This window comes from Chelonia mydas, chromosome 1 (genome assembly GCF_015237465.2).
Source record: "Chelonia mydas isolate rCheMyd1 chromosome 1, rCheMyd1.pri.v2, whole genome shotgun sequence".
Taxonomy (NCBI): Eukaryota; Metazoa; Chordata; order Testudines; family Cheloniidae; genus Chelonia; species Chelonia mydas.
The window spans coordinates 96,368,450-96,386,498 of record NC_057849.1 but is presented as its reverse complement, the minus strand read 5'-3'; the positions used below and the strand labels follow the sequence as shown (position 1 = coordinate 96,386,498).

The following is an 18,049-nucleotide window of genomic DNA, read 5'->3' as shown; positions in this document are numbered from 1 at the left end:
TCAGCTAGATCCACACCTGCTCAGTATATGCCACCATCCAGTTCCTACATCATATTCTGTGTCTGTGAACCAGAGAAATAAATCCCCTTGCTGCTCCTCAAGCATGCACGTCCCTGTAGCGTAGAGGTGGGTTCAAACCAACAATATCTCTCACCTATACGCAGATGGGACCAAATCCTCAGCTGATGTATATTGGTGTAGCTCCATTAACTTCAGAATAGCTATAGATTTACACCAGACAAGAATTTGGCCCCCAAACTTCACTGCAGATCTGGCTCTGGTCCATCTCTCTGTAATGGGCTGAACTAGAACCCGTGAGAGGAATATATCTTCCAAACTTTGGATCAGAATATCGATCTGAATTTTCAGCTTGGTCCCATCTTTGGTCAAGAATGCAGTCATTTACCTTCATGCCAACTACTGTATGCTGTGCATATGAATTTTTCCCTTTCACACTCCCATCTCTCATGACCCAGTTTGAGAAACAGCCCTACTGAAACAGGTAATTATTAGCACTATATTAAGTGCTATACTATCAATTTCCACTAGAGGGCAGACAAAACATTACTAGTAAAAAAGGACCACTTGGAAAAAGGCAACTAGCCCAAGCAGCTCGCTCGCCCACCCCGCTACAACATCCACGCTGCTATTTCTAACGTGCTAGCTGGAGCTTTGTAACAGTCTGCCCTGAGATAGGTACTCACATTTGTGAACCACTCTAGATAGCCTGACAGACACTCAAAACATTCTAGTAGATTAGTGAGGCACTATTTCCCCTTATGAAAGCCAAGTTGACTCTTCCTCAAGATACTGTGTTTCTCTGTGTCTAATAATTCTGTTCTTTACTGTAGTTTCAACCAATTTACACCATTGAAGAGCTGTCCATAAAGTCTGATTCAAGGCATAAGAGCCTATCTAGGAACCCTCACACTAGATTTACATTGGCACTGCCCAGTGAGATGTGCAGTAGCAGAGTTGTATTTTGTGGGAGAACTCATCATATGATGAGTTTGGTCAGAAAACCTAGCAGAATACTAGATGAGACAATCACCCATGGCATTGTTATATATATTTTTTATTTTATAGCTGCCTAATAAAACTGTGCCGTTTGAAAAACAAAAATCCAATTGTCAAAGGGTTGTATATTTTTTTTAAACACCCAAGGCCTCTGCTAAGAGCCTGTTTTATTATCTCACTCTTCCTCAGAAGCGTAATCTGTCACACGATGGTGTGACTTTTCTCCCCCTCCCTATTATTACAAACTCTTAATAGACAGTGTCACAGTATTTATAATATACGTCAGCTTTGACAGCAATGACAAAAGCACACAGCATCATTGTTTTAAGGCTGCTGTGTTTATGCATTACCACAATAATTTTGTTTGCTGTGTTACTCATGTTAACTGTTTCATTGCTGGTGAATGTTTGGTACATTTAGCAAAATGAAGCTCATGTTCTGCTCATTTACCAGATATTCCACTTAGAAGAATGTGTCAACGTTCGACTGCTGCACAGGGAACCAACAGTAAAAACTGTTTGAGTTGTAATGTGAGAGTAGTAGTAGTATATCTCTTTCCTGCAGTATGATTTTGTGGTAGTTCTATCTGCAGCCAGTTGGCAAACTGGGTAAAACATGCCAAAATGTTAACAATTAAAGAGACTTCAATCAATTAAAGAAGATTTTATTCTCAGTCTGTCATTAGTGGGGGTATCAAAGCTTCAAAGAGTATCTAAAATTAATCTAACCCCTTTACTGTTCCCTCATTGCAGTGACTGAGCACAGCAACATACTTTGAAGTCTATACTATGTCTACACTACGAGCACAACAGTGCTGCAGCTAGGTCACTGTCATGTAGATGCTTCCTACTTTGAAAAATGGGGGTTTTCCATCGACGTAGGTAATCCACCTCCTTGAGCAGTGGTAGCGTGGTCAACAGAAGAATCTGCCATCGACCTAGCTGCCTCTTCACTGCGTGTAAATTAGCTTAAATACGCCTCTCAAGGGTCTGGTTTTTATACACCCCTGAGCAACGTCGATAGGTCAATCTAAATGTTAAGTGCAGACCAGGCCTAAAAGACCAACATGGTATATCAGGCAATGCCAGAGATGCCCCATGCCCAGTGCAGATTAGCCACTGGGCTGATGGGGCCTGTGCTTAGGGGCCCTGGCCAACTGGGGGCCCCCAGAAAAAATCCATTGCCAGGCGGCGGAAGCCCAGAGCCCCAACCCCACTCCAGGGCAGCAGCGCTGGGCGGGAGGGGACACTCCCCCAGTGCCCCCTGACCCTGTCCCAGGCAGAAGCTGTGGGGCAGTAGGGACAAGCCCCTGTGCATGACCCCATCCCAGGCAGAAGCCCCAGCACCCAGACCCCTCACTGCAGCCCTGGGACTGGAGGAGCTCTCCCTCCCACTGCAGCCCCGGGGCGTGGCATGGGGCCAGAGCTTCTCCAGCCTTGGGGCCACAGTTAGGGGAGGGGGAAGAAAGGAACAAAAGGGGTTGTGGGCCTGCAGTTGGGAGGGACCCTGGGTGGAACGGGGAGGGCCCCCGAGAAGGGGCAGAAATGGGTGGAACTGTGGGTGGGTCGAGAGGCAAAAGGGGCTGAATGGGGGCAGAGCCACAGGCAGAAGGACCCCCCCACTTGCTCTGGTCCCAGAAACCTTAAACCACCTCTGCCCATGCCCAAAGGTACCAAGGATGAGCCCAAATCTGCACCAACTGAAGTCAACAGCCAGAAGGACTTCAACTGACTTACTGGGAGCAGGACTTGGCCCTAACTCAGCGAGCAGTAGTGAAACCCTCAGTGCAAGGAAGCATGGAAAGCAGAATGAGATAACAGCTGGAAAAACGCTGAAGAAATAGGTAAAATTATCATTAAGAGTGTCTGTTTGTATTTTTTCCTCCCAGATAATAATATTAAGTGAAACACACTAAGATTTATGATAATTGGCCACATTACATAGCGACAACCTAATGTTTTGTGAAAGAGACAAATTGCAAATACTTTTATGGTGAAGCTCCCATTATGACCATCAGAATTTGGCTCTTATCATGGGGTGCTCTGCTCACCGCTAGGATGGTGCCTCTTCCCGGCAGTTCTGATTAGCTTCATGAGGTCAACACCCCTTCCCACGATTGTACACCATCTCTCTGCCTCGTTCTCCATGGGCTGCTGCTGCTGCTTTTTCATGACTCAGCCCTCTGGCCAAGTCACTACATGTGTTTTCCCCTTCTGTGGTACTAAAGTCTTTCTTCTGCAATCCTAGGCAACCTTCCTATTCACTGCCATATACTGACACTTCCTCAGCAGCTGGCAGGGGAATCCAGGTCACCCTCTACTCCGGGTTTTGGCTCACCAGGGACCCTCTAACCAGCAGAGAAGATCTGTTCCCTCCTGGACTTTTACTGCCTTTCCCTCAGCCCTTTCTTTCCCATCTGGTGCTCCCCTCCATCCACGTTTACCAGTTTCACCACTCCCTCCTCCCAGGGGAGAGCTACAGACTACATGTCTCTGCAGTCTCTAGACACTCCTTCCTTCTCCTAATAAGTGACCGCAGACTTTCCCAAAAGTCCCCCATGCTTCCAATTTCCTGGCTTTATAGACCCAGCCCGTCCTATTCCTCCTCAGCTGGGCTCCCTCACTCTGTCAAAGGATTACTTAGCCACTTGATTCCCCTCAGCTGTGGCTTCCTTCTCAATCTGCTTTAACCGTTTCAGGGCATGTGTGGGGTGAACATCCCATCACAGCCCCCAACAAGGAATTGTTCTCTCAGACCTGAGGCAATAGAGACTGAAAATATATGTGATTCAACCTAAGGAATCGATTATGAATACTAAACATGTGAGCAATTCATTAACCAAATTCTACACCAAGTTCTACGGTTTCACACAGAATTAAGGGAAACATTTGTGTTATTTCATGAATTAAAACAGAAATTATGGCCATCTTTCACTGCAGGAATATGTACATTTTAAAAACACAAAAATGGAGTCCATACCAACTAAAATCAACTCCCCATCCCCTGCAATTCCTACGATTTAAGCTACCCCATCAGAGAAAAGTCTGAGTACATAGCTAGCCCTTACATTAAATGAGAACGTCAATACTTTGAACTTAAGCAGTGCAAGACCCTGACCCCTTTTCTGAACCAGCAGTGCAGTACAAGGGGAGAATGTAAGAAATCCTACATAAAGACTACACAAAATAGCAGCCTCTGTGATCAGGGACTGCTACTGAGTTGCTCCACTGAGCAGTAACTCACTGAAAAGCAAGCGAGGAGTAACTGGACTAATGATTCTGCCCGACCCATCACCAAGTGAAGCTGGCCAACCACATGGAAGGAGGAATACAATTTTTCTCTGGTGCAAACAGGGGGCTATTGGATACATTGTGTCTCTCAGTATGTCACCACTGCATTTTAAAACCTGCAGCAGCGAGCCTCAGAGCTCCTGAAGAACGGGCTGCAAACATCGCAGTATTTCCCGTCCCCCTCCCCCAAACATTCCAGGTGGTAGGGTTGCAGGGGGAGTACAGTATCCTTTCCACTCAACACCATAGCAGGGTACTAAGAACAAAAGGTTGCCATTCAAGGACCTTTAATGGGCAAGACTACTGTGCTTTTACAGACAAGCTGATGTGGTTTCTCCCCTCCCAACTTTATCAAATCATCTGTCCAAGGTTAAATTATTTTCCTGGTCTTTCAGTGTTTTTACGTTTATGCAATGAAAGTCAACATTTCAAGAATGAAATACTCTCTATTTATTCCAAGCATGGGGGGTTGTGGGAGGAAGAAGAGGGACAGGGAAACCAATGCAATAGAGGGGATTGTACAAGAAGTCACAATGCAGAAAAGTGGCACACATTACTGAGGGTCATTATTGAAATAAGTTTTCAAAGCCTCCCAGAAATGCAATGCTCTTCACTGGGCTCTTCTTATTGCTTTGGTATCTGGCTGCTCAAAATTAGCAGACAACTTATCCACTTCCACACCCAACCCCAGTGGTGACCTCTCTTCCTTTGCCACCCAGATATTATGGAGCACACAGCAGGCAGAGATAACAGTGGAGATATTGGTTTCACTGAGGTCTAGCCTACTAAGCAAACTGTGCCAGTGACCCTTTAAATATCCAAAGGCACATTCCACCACCATTTTGCATTTTCTCATCCTATTGTTGAATAACTCCTTACTGCTCTCCATGTGGCTGGTATATGGCTTCATGAACCATGGGAGCAAGGGGTAGGCTAGGTCTTCCATGATCACTATTGGCATTTCAACATCATCAATGATTATTTTCCGATCCGGAAAGGAAGTCCCTGCTTGCAGGTTTCTGAACAGACCTGTGTTCTTAAAGGTGAGTGTCATGCACCTTTCTTGACCTTCCCACGTTGATGTCAGTGAAACGCTCCGTGATCCACCAGTGCTTGCAACACCGTTGAAAAGTATCTCTTTCTGTTTATGTACTCTTTGGAAAGGTGGTTTGGTGCCTAGGGATATGTGTACCATCTATTGCCCCACCACAGTTAGGGAACCCCATAGTGGCAAAACCATCCACTATGTCATGCACATATGTCAGCATCACTACACTTCTTAGCAGAAGTAGATTAATGGCCCTGCACACTTGGATCACAGCAGTTCCCATGGCAGATTTACCAACTCCAAACTGATTGTCCACTGACCAATAGCAGTCTGGCATTGCAAGCTTCCACACAGTGATCTCCACTCACTTCTCCACTGTCAGTACAGGTCTCAACTTTAATGTTTCTGCACTTCAGGGTCGGGGAAAGCTCTGCACACAATTCTTGGAAAGTGGCCTTCTGCATCTGAAAGTTCTCAGCCACTGCTCATCATCCCATAGCTGCATAACAATGCAATCCCACCAGTCTGTGCTTGTTTCTCGGGATCAGAAACAGTGCTCCACCATGTTCAGCTGCTGCATGACTGCCAGCAGCAAGCAGGAATTGTTTCGTTCTATGGCTGGCAGCTGAGCTGCTTGAAGGACATCGCAATGTTCTGCGTGGTGGCTCGTGTCAAGGTTCCTTCCCTACTCTGAACTCTAGGGTACAGATGTGGGGACCTGCCTGAAAACCTCCTAAGCTTACTTTTACCAGCTTAGGTTAAAACTTCTCCAAGGTACAAACTATTTTACCCTTTGCCCTTGGACTTCCACTGCCACCAGCAAACTTTATCTGGGTTCCTGAGAAAACGTAGTTTGGAAACATCTTTCCCGCCAAAATCCTCCCAACCTTTGCACCCCACTTCCTGGGGAAGGTTTGGTAAAAATCCTCACCAATTTGCACAGGTGACCCTTGGATCTTAGAACAATGAAAAAAGCATTCAGTTTCCTTACAAGAAGACTTTTAATAGAAGTAAAAAAGAATCACCTCTGTAAAATCAGGATGGTAAATACCTTACAGGGTAATTAGATTCAAAACATAGAGAATCCCTCTAGGCAAAACCTTAAGTTACAAAAAAGACACACAGACAGGAATATTCATTCTATTCAGCACAGCTATTTTCTCAGCCATTTAAAGAAATCATAATCTAACACATACCTAGCTAGATTACTTACTAAGTTCTAAGACTCCATTCCTGTTCTGTCCCCGGTAAAAGCATCACACAGTCAGACACAGACCTTTTGTTTTTCTCCCTCCTCCCAGCTTTTGAAAGTATCTTGTCTCCTCATTGGTCATTTTAGTCAGGTGCCAGCGAGGTTACCTTTAGCTTCTTAACCCTTTACAGGTGAAAGGATTTTTCCTCTAGCCAGGAGGGATTTTAAAGGTGATTACCCTTCCCTTTATATTTATGACACTCGTGTCTCAGCTCTGGAAATATTGGGCAGGATAAGGCACAAGGTGTTTGTAATGCTCACAACAAGAGTGCACAACTAAGCAGGGTCCATGCGTCTCGGGCTAAGCCAGCCTTTTGAAAAAAGGCACGAAAAGGTATGAGCTGTTTGCCATTGAAATCAGGGTAGGGAGGAAACGGCTTCCTGGGAGGTTGAAGCCAGGTTCCCATTCCCCCCTGCAACCATGTTTTGATCCCATGAGGCATTGCAAACCCTTCCCCAAACCCCCGAGGCTACCTGCACTGTGGGATAGCTACCCACAGTGCACTGCTCTGTGCATTGATGCGAGTGCTGCTGCTGAGGATGCACTCCACTGACACAATGAGCGTGATGTGGATACACCCGACTGACTTAATTACTGCAGCAGCTGGATGTCAACTTAAATTATGTCGACTTAACTTTATAGTATAGACATGCGCTGAGGTTTGCAGGGCTCGCGCTAAAAACAGCAGTGTAGACATTGCAGCTCGGGCTGGAGCTTGGGCTCTGAAGCGCTCCCCCTCCCTGGCTTCAGGGCTTGAGCCCAAATGTCTACCTTGCTGTTTTTACACCATAGCGAGAGCCCTGCAAGCCTGAGTCTTTCGACGGGGGCTTTGAGACTTGCTACCATGGGTTTTAAAACACAGCGTAGACATACGCTTTGAGGCATAATGCCTCCTGATGCTTCCTTTGCCATGGCCTGGCTCTGCACTACCCCTTGCAACAGGCTGTGCCTTAAAGGCACAATCTAGCCCATAATGCTTGAAAGACTGATTCAATGCTCACTGATCTCAATGGAAATAGTCTCAACTTCAGCTTTGGATCAAGCCCTAACTACATATCTATTGCTATAGTCACCTCTCAGCTAAGCAACAGCAGATATCCAGAGCCTTGCACTCAGATTCCTGTTGGAAGAGGAATCAGGCACACAGAGTCTGGATATATTTCTAGTGACAAACCCTGGGGCAAAGGGCAGACTCCCTTGCTGCTTGCCACAGCATCCCCCAAACAAAACATATCAATACCACAAACAACAGAGCATTTCTTCCAAGAATGAAAACTTGCTCACATACTAAGAAAAGGAATTAATGAGATAATGTGTAAGAACACCATCTAGTAATTCCTTCTATAGCACTTTTAATGGAAGCCATGCATCTAAAACCCCACACATTTAGAGAATCTACCTCAATTTTGAGATTAAAAAATAAGAACACAATAAAAACTTCCCATTTGACTGTTCAGACAGACATATCACAGCTGCTTCTCAAGAGGTGTGCCAATAAGCAAAAAGGTCACAATCGTGTTGCCCAGCCTCCAGTGATGACGGTTTGGTTTTTACTGGCAGTTGGAAGGATTTTAGCAGCCACAGGTGCTATAATTTGAGCTACTTTATAGCTGTTGTATCTGTAGCCATTTTACTCACCAATTCCTATACTCAAAAGAATTTTTAAAATATTGATCAAAAAAGCACAAATCTGAAGAGTCAGGGGAAGGGCTAGTTCTCGATCTAGCAAGGATAAGCTTAATTTAAAGCAGATGAGTAGCCGGGGGGCTATAGGACTACTCATCTGCTTAAAGTTAAGTACATGCTTAAGTGCTTCACTGGATTGTGGCTTTAATGCCCCTGCAGCCATCAAGTGCTGGTTTGCTCCAAGGGCTAGTACTAACTGCAAGAGACTTCCTCCAGGCCATGCTTTCTATTTTTGGAGGCCATGCTTTCTATTTTCTATATATTGAACTACTTCTGCTCAGCTGACATGACAACTCTGCCTATATCTCAGATTATAATTCTGATTTTCCAGAAACATGATATCCCTCTGCAGAACTTTTTATTAGCAACTCCAATTACATATATAATTGGATAGCAACATTGAATAGTGACTAATTTAGAATTACTGTGTGCGTCGCAAAAACAAAATGCTTCTCTGACCAACCCATATGTGTGCAGAACTAAAGAGGGAGAACCAGGGCTGATTTCCCTGTGTGCTGCAGACATATTATATCACTCTCAACAAAACTGAGCATCTCTTGAAGGTGGTCTGATAAGAACTGTAATTAGGTATTCCATCACCGACACACTAAGATCAGCCAAACAAATGTACATCTGCTAAGAGAAATAGCCCATAGAAAGCTTATACTTTTGCTGAATCAATGTAAAACACATAATGAAAAGCACTTAACACTGTGGAACCTAGCACATCCCCATTCAAATTGTCGATTGTCCTTATTAAACAAAACCATCCATGCAATCTTTATTGCATCAGCTGCTGCGGTGTATGAATCACTATCATGTGTAAGTCAGTCTCAAGCTCAGGGAAGTCAAAGTGAGTCTTTTCATGTACTTCAGTGGGTTTGGGAATCTGGTTGTAAGTGATCAGAATTTATTCCTGCTTGGAAGAGGTAGGAGGTGTCTGAGGATGCCTCACACATGAAAGGAGCTATTAAAATCAAATCCAGCTGTCATGCAACAGTATAGTATCAAATCACTGCTTAAGACCCCTTCTGCCACCATGTGTACAAGGGACTAACATCACACAAATCTAGCTAATGTAAGCGGGAGAATAGTCCCGCTTTTGTGGGGAACTTTCCTGGCTTCTGCACTACCCCGGTGAAGTGGGCGAGCAAAAGGATCTGAGTCCTCATTCCCACTTCCTTTACCCAGTGGCCTCCCTGCCCTTGAGGACTCCCCTTCTACTCTCCTGTCTGGCAGAGTCCTCGTAACCCCAACAAGGCTGGGCCCAGGATTCCTGGGGGGCTCGACCCCCAACCCTGCTGTGGGCACCTAGGACAGGGGCTAGGGTGTCCCCACTCCGGGGTACTCTCTCTGACTGGGCACTTCTCTGACCCACTGACCATTACATACAAGTTATTTAATCAACAATTAATTTTAAAAAGAATAAGGGAAAATGGGAAAGGCTAAAGGAAACACATCAACCTGCTCTGTGGCAGGGAACATCACAAACAGTGTCTCTGGAATGTCAGGGCAGTTCACAGTCTGTTCCTTGTAAGTCCCAGGCCTTCTTCTCAGGCCCTGGCTGTCCTGTAGGGATGCTGCGGGTTGGACACTTGCTCTGGTGGTGGCCACACGCTCTCAGGCTCTAAGTGGTAGGACCCTTCGTCCCTGTGTCGCCCCCACCCTGTTGGGGTTACGATCCAAGCCTGGCCTGCAGCGCCTCTTGGCTGAGGCGTCTCCCTGTGCTGGGTCCGCTGCCCAGGGTCCCCCTCGCTCTCCCCAGCTGCTCACCACACCCAGCTCCAGACTGCTCCAGCCCCAGCTCCACCACTCTGTCTCTGCACTGCTGCTGCTCTGCCTCCAGCTCCCTGGGCTGCTTCTTTGGCCCCTCTGGCTCTGGTTGCTGCAGCTCTGCTCCCAGAACAGGTCTGCTCTGCAGGTGCTTCTGTGACTCTGCTCCCAGCACTGACCTGCTTCCTGGGCTGCTTTTCTGGCCCCCCTGGCTCTGATTGCTGCAGCTCTCCTCCCAGGGCAAGTCTGCTCTCTCTGGGCTGTGCCTCTGGCTTTGGGGCTGCAGCTCTGCTCCCAGGACAGGGTCTGCTCTCTCTGGATCTGGCACAGCTCTGCACCCCAGCTTAGCTTGGGCCCCTGCTTTCTCCTTAGCTCGGCCCCACTCTGTCTGACCTAGGCAATTCCAGCTCACACGGAGGATGGGACCTCCCTGGCCTCCTGACTCCCTGATTAGCCTTCTCACCCTGTCATTCAGGCTGACCTAGAGCATTGGCCTCTCCCCATTGTTCCTGGGGGCTGTCAGTCTCAGGGTCCTGATTCCCCATCGACCCTTTCCCCTTTTTAGTACTGGGAGCTAGCAACTAAAACACCCCCACTGAATGTGAGTAAGGGGGCAACAGTCCCTTTACACTAAGTAAAGGGGCAGTTTGGAATCAGCCATATATTTAACAAAGCAAAACACAAGAAAAACATGGTTATATTATATCTCTTTCCCAACCTTCCAAATGAAAAGCACGCTAACATAATGTGCATGCTATTATAATATAACTAATAATAAAGATCTGAACATCTACTTCATTCATCACAGCCAGCCCCTGCACACGGAAGAGTTTACAACAGTAAGGGAATGTGGATTTTACTTTTAGAGGGAATATTTAATGAATAAGCTTGCAACCAAATAACTCCTGTTCTATTGGATACAGAGCTCATAGAGAGAGCTGCTGCAGGCCCTTCCTCATCCCCCCACTGTTTGCAGTGACCCCCAGCCCCTCTCCTTCGTCCCCGCTCCCCAGCCAGGCCCCTGGCTTGGGCCTCCACACCCAGCTGCTTCCCGACTCTGCTCAGACCCGTTCCCAGAGAGAGCAGCCCAGCTTTAGACCCATGCTTCCGTCCTGCCCATTCATCTGAGACTGACAATGTCATAGCCCCTTACCTTCTGGTCGCATGGTCCTGAGACAAGCCTGGCTCAGCAGCCCTCCGGGGCGGCAGGCTATGGGGCAGGTGGCAGTGGCTGTCAGATGCACCCACCAGCCGGGGAGCAGTGGGCCAGGCAGGGAGGGGGCTTAAGGCACTTACTAAAGGTCACAATGCCCATTCCACAGGGAGACCCAGCCACCACAGCGGCTGCTGCTTGGGGTTAACCCTGGCAGCCCCAGCTTGCAGCTGAATGTGTTTCCAAGGATCCATCCTCTGCCCGCCAGGGCTCCACAGAGAGAGTTGCTGCAAGGCCCCTCTGCATCCCCACCAGCACCAATCGGACTTTTAACAGCCTGGTCAGTATGAATGTTTGTGAAGTGGTCAGATACTATTGTGATGATCACCATAGAAAAGCCCATGAAAAACTTAATAACACTAATTTCAGAATATCATTTGAATGCTGTGTAATAAACAAGGCCTTGGTCACATATTCAGCAATGAGGAAAAAACAAAATATTGAACAGCTGCTCATTAAGTCAGTACTGTCCATTCTATGAACTGAATGAGGCAGGGATTATGTGGAAAAAAAATACCATGTGAGCATGTAATTAAAGACTGTATCATAATGCACATGCAAAAGGGTCAGAGTTAAGGTCACACAGGCTTAATTTTGCTTCTTTTTCTTTCTTTTACTTTTTTCCTCGGTTTTAAAAAGCAAATTGAAAAAAAATGTAATTCCGTCATGTGGTATCATAATGAAACGTATGTGGCTCATCAGTAGGGAACAGTCACTGAAGCCAGGCAGACCCCTGACCACGCAGGGATTAACTTGCCGGATGAAGGCCTCAGTCTGCAAGTTTCAAAACTTAGGCAGTTCACAGACCTTGGTTTTTTTAATTTTTTTAAACAGACTCTCTCTCTCTCTCTCTCTCTTTCTTTCTTTTTTCACGTTGTTCACCAATAAAAAAAAAAACAGTAAAAAGATTTAACTCAAGAATTCTCAGTAGGTTGAGATCATGCAGGAAAATTGCAGCCTACGGGAAAAGTGTTTCAGAAAGTTACGGGACCAGAAAACAAGGATTCAAAATGGAAACTATTTTACAGCTTCCAGTGAATGCTAATCATATATATTTTATTTACAAAAAATAAGTTTTACATATGCCACAGTTCTGAAAGCCATTTCCATGTAATGCCCAAAGGAGCCTGAAATATTTTTGCCCCATGAATTTTCAGCCAATCCTAGACATGGCAACAAGACTCACATGGCTTGGCAGTCAGGATCAACCTAGGGGAAATGAAGCAAAGCCTAATTTTCTTATACAAAGACATATTAACATATGATTTGAACTGTAATTATATAAGTAGGGAACCTCTAACTGCAATGTACAGATTGCTGCCTGCAAAGAGGTGTCTGTGACTGTTCCTGCTTCCGGCAGGTGCAATAGATAAGGTGGCAGGAGAACTCTTAAAACAGGGCAGGACTAAAAGCTGATACATGAGCCAATAACAGAGCTCTTCTGTTAGGATATAGATATTCAGGCCTGTCTGTAAAGGCCTGTACTTTAAGAATTTAGGGGTATTGTTATTACTTGGCTAGTTAGAGGTATAAAAGAAAGAATCAAAATCACTGTCTGCTGGTGTAAGGGCCTTCTCTTACTGTGACAGTTTGAGGCCCTGTTCTTAGGCTAAGGCCTTTGGCTAAGCAGCAGAGGCAGCCATAAGCTAGGAAGCGAACAGTCACATCCTCACATTCCAAACTAGTCACATTGAAATAAGGTGCTATTGGGCTGTTAGGAATACAATCCTGTCCTGATAATGCCTATCACCTCCAGAGAAAGGGAAGTGCCTAGAAAATGTAAAAGGAAACTTAGTTTGATAGCATCCTGTCTGGCAAGAACTCACTTATCAATAGCTGGGATGTGAAATCCTCACTTCTGTATTGTTTTGTCATTATAGTTCCCACTTTGCTATTGTTTGTCTGTATAATCTCTGTCTGGTTCTGTGATTGTTTCTGTCTGCTGTATAATTAATTTTGCTGGGTGTAATCTAATTAAGGTGGTGGGATATAATTGGTTAGCTAATCATGTTACAATATGTTAGGATTGGTTAGTTAAATTTCAGTAGAATGATTGGTTAAGGTATTGCTAAGAATATTACTATATAAATTAGGGGCAAACAGGAAGTAAGTTGGGATTTGAAAATAAGGAAAAAGGAGCTTGTATTTAAGCTTGCTGGAAGTTCACCCCAATAAACATTGAATTGTTTGCACCTTTGGACTTCGGGTATTGTTGCTCTCTGTTCATGCGAGAAGGACCAGGGAAGTGGGAGAGTGAAGGAATAAGCTCTCTAACATCTTCCACCAGTCTTCTAAATTTACTGGTATGTGAAATGTTAATCTGGATAAGTAGGATTACTGTAATTGATTACAAAGTCCTATAGATACTGCATATGGCTGCTTTTTAAGGACATTTTACTAAAACTTGTTTCACTGTATGGAAAGCTCTCCACATGAAATTCATAGTACTCTGTGCTCAAAACAATGCATGCAAAAAGCAGGATTACAAATAATTTCCAGATAAACAATATTTATCCACTTTCAGATTTTGAGATGTTCCAGGATAGAGCATGAGGTAGAGAGCTGATCAGGGTTGAAAAGAAGATTTGGGGGGGTGGGGGGAGAGAATAGATGCAGTAGGATTGGGATGGATCAAGAATTTCTTTTTGTTTTTTCTAGTTTTATCTGAAGTATACTACTGAGAGTCACAGCATTAAGTTGTAGTGGTAAAAATCAAATAGGATGGAAGGGAGAAGATGCAGCATTTCACTAGCTTTGTTTTGATTGTACAGTAGAAACTCAGAATTACAAACTGACCAATCAACCACACACATCAGAGTAAACTCCTTAGATTCAACCATTTATTTTTGCAAGAAACCTTATTTAGCTGAAAAATGTCATTTGAAAACAGGAAGTGACTACAGTAAAACCTCAAAGTTACAAACACCAGAGTTACAAACTGATTGGTCAACCAGACACCTCATTTTTAACTGGGAGTATGCAATCAGGCAGCAGCAGAGACTAACAAACAAAAAGCAACTTCAGTACTGTGTTAAACAGAAACTACTACAAAAATGAAGGGGAAGTTTAAAAAAAGATTTGACAAGGCAAAGAAACTGTTTCTGTGTTTATTCCATTTAAATTAAGATGATTAAAAGCTGCATTTTCTTCTGCATAGTAAAGTTTCAAAGCTGTATTAAGCCAATGTTCAGTTTAAATTTTTGAAAAAACCATAATATATTGTTCAAAGTTACGAACATTTCAGAATTACAAACAACCTCCACTCCCAAGGTGTTTGTAACTCTGAGGTTCTATTGTAAATCTTAATTTGATTAAAACAAACTGCACAATATTTACCGAATGTACCTTTAACTTTACACTACTGTACTGAAACTAACATTCATGTTTAATTTAAAAAATTCTTATCTAATACATCATGAGACAGTTTCACATCCGAATTCAAAGTCTATTTAGCAACCAAGTTATACCTCTTAGTTTAGTTGTTATATTTTTGGTATTATATTCCAGATCTGATAATTAGCTGCTTGAAAGAAAAAGGTTATCATGTTCCACTGATCATAGAAATAACGTAGGGACATAGGAATTGCCATAATGGTAGTGTGCTAAATGTCACTTCAAATAAAATGTATATTATAAAACAATATTTCACAAAATGTAATAACCCAGTTTTAACTATGGCTGCTGTTATTTTGCAGTGATCTTATCCCAGTTGTTCCATACCATGCTGAGTTTATTCTAAACCAATGTACATTATAGCTAACAAAAATCATTGTACCTGATTCCACACTACTTTGCACCTTGTGTAGTCATTTAGGGCTAGATCCATGGGTGGTATATATTTGGGGGGGAAAAAAAAACACTGGAGTGATGGTGATTTGCACTAGTTGAGGATCGTGCTACTACTCTGCCAAGTGAGTTGAATGTAGGGGTAAAGCACTGCCAAGAATGGTTATGTTTTGGATTCACTTTGGAGAGCTGGAAATGATTATAGAATGTATAAGGCAGTTTCAGAATCAGGCCCATTTACTCCCAGTTCGTATTACAGATGAGCCAAGATTAACACATTTGCCTTATACCTACCACTTACTGTGAACTCTGGAGGCCTGATTCTTCATTCGCTTACAGTAGTTTTACACCAGTGATACTTAGGGTGACCAGACAGCAAGTGTGAAAAATAGGCGTCTATATAAGACAAAGCCCCAAATATCAGGACTGTACCTATAAAATCGGGACCTCTGGTCACCCGAGTGTGGAGGTGGGCAAACTACGGCCCGCAGGCCGCATCCTGCCCATGGGACTATCCTGCCTGGCCCCTGAGCTCCTGGCCCGGGAGGCTAGCCTCTGGCCCCTCCCCCGCTGTCTCCCCTCCCCCGCAGCCTCAGCTCACCGCACGCGCAGTGCTCTGGGCTGCAGGGCTGCCTGTTCATGCAGGGCAGCGTGGCAGCATGTCTGGCTCCAGCCAGGCGGTGCAGCGGCCAGACATGCTGCTCTGAGCAGCATGGTAAGGGGGCCAGGGCCGGGGGGTTGGATAAGGGGCAGCAGGTCGGGGTTCGGGGGGGCAGTCAGGGGATGGGGAGTGGGAGGGTTAGATGGGGATGGAGTCCCAGGGGGTGGTTAGGGACGGGGGTCCCGGGAGGGAGTGGTCAGGGGACAAGGAGCGGGGGGGGGGAGTTGTATGGGTTGGGGGTTTTGAGGGAGGGAGGCAGGCAGGGGGGGGAAGTGGGAGGGGGCAGATAAGGGGCAGGGGCTAGGCTGTTTGGGGAGGCACTGCCTTCCCTACCCAGCCCTCCATACAGTTTCACACCCCGATGTGGCCCTCAGGCAAAAAAGTTTGCCCACCCCTGCCCTAGTGATACTCCACTGACTTCAGTGAAGTTAATTCTGATTTACACCATTTCGAGAGAGGAGAATCAGGTCCTGAAACTTGTATCTGAACCAACACAAAACAAAAAATGCACCCCTGATTTTCCATCTCCTTTTGAAATACAAATAAGCCCCCCACACACACACACACACACAAAGTATTTGTACTTCCTCAAATATTAAGGATTCAGACAAATGACCCTAGAATTGTAACTTTCTCATTTGGGGGTTTTGCTAAGCCTAAAACCTAATTGACAAGGTTTTGCAAAATATAAACCAAAACCATCCCCTAATTTATACTCAAGTGGCTTAAAGCTTATGTAGCAACTAAAGGTGGGATTTTCAAAAGCACTCAGGGCTGGCCTAACTGTGCTCCCATGGAAGTCAATGGTACTGGTAACTGACTTCAATGGGAACAGAGGTAGACCAGTGCTGACCATTTTTGCAAACCTCCAGGTATGCTATAAGAACGAGGAATCCTTGTGGCACCTTAGAGACTCACAAATGTATTTGAGCATAAGCTTTCGTGGGCTAATATGATCCATATTATTAGCTCTGTATGCTATGTGATCCATATTACTAGCTCTAGTGGAGAAAGATTTATCTAGCACATTCATACTGACTTATCAATTAAAAACAAAACATTTGATTTTCCTAAAGCTTTAAGATGAAAATGATGAATACGGTATCCGAAGACCTAGCCAATTTTACCACTTTGCCAAGCCTTGCAGATACCTTCAGAAACTGCACAGATGAAGAATTCTTAGATAAAATCCTATCTGTCTGTTCTTTACAGCATAATATTTCTGGTGGGCTTCCCAGGGAATGTTATTGTAATTTTCATGTATATTTTCAAGATAAGGACCTGGAAAAGCAGCACCAACATTATGTTAAACTTGGCTGTCACTGACCTGTTGTACTTAGCTACTCCTCCTTTTTTGATACACTACTCTGCTAATGGAGATAATTGGATCTTTGGAGTCTTCACGTGCAAGTTTATTCGCTTCAATTTCTACATCAACTTGTACAGAAGCATCTTCTTGCTCACTTACTTCAGCATTTTCCACTACATTGTAGTCATCTATCCAATTAACTGCTTTTTTGTTTGGAAAAGGAGATGGGCAGTGGTGACAAGGGGTACATTTTAGGTGATTTCCCTGGTGGCTGCCAGTCCTCTGAACTTTCTGATCACTTCCAAAGAGAATCAAAACAGATCTATTTGCATGGATCTTTCTACTTCTGAAGACCTGGACACTAGCAGGTGGTATAACTGGCTTCTGACTTCGTTCGCCTTCTTCTTACCCTTGCTAATTGTGACTCTGTGTTACATTGTGATTATTTACACATTGGCTACAGGGCCTCATACTCACACTTTGTATAAGCAGAAGGCTCGCAAACTTGCCATTCTTCTCTTGGTGGTATTTTGTTTTTGTTTCCTACCCTTTCATGTCTTGAGGGGGACTCAGATAGAACTACGACTTCATCCAGCTAGCTGCTTCACTGAGAACCAGACCTATGCTTTTTTTTATTGTATCTATGCCCTTAGCAACACTAAATACACTTGGTAACTTATTACTCTATGTTGTGATGGGAGACAACTTCCAGCAGGCCATCCTCTCTCTTTTGAAATTGAAGACAAATGAGCACGAAATAGGGAGGGAGCAACAGTGATGCTGTTAGTAAGACTTAAGAGTACTAGGCTAAATTCACCATTGATTTAAATGAGCGTAGCTTCACTGATGTCAGGGAAGTTACACTCAGACCTATGCCAGCAGCAAATTTGGCCCAGTCTGCTGAAGTTATGAACTCATCATTCTGACAATAGTTTTGAACACACTTGCCATGTACCTTCCCAGAAGCACATTTGTACTTGTTACTCTACATTCTTCATGCTCATATTGTAATA

General features: G+C 44.6%; 1 pseudogene; it reads left to right on the top strand.

Annotated features, from left to right (window-relative positions):
• Positions 1-16,810: 16,810 nt before the first annotated feature.
• LOC102935620 lies at positions 16,811-17,814 on the top strand (annotated as a pseudogene).
• Positions 17,815-18,049: the final 235 nt, after the last annotated feature.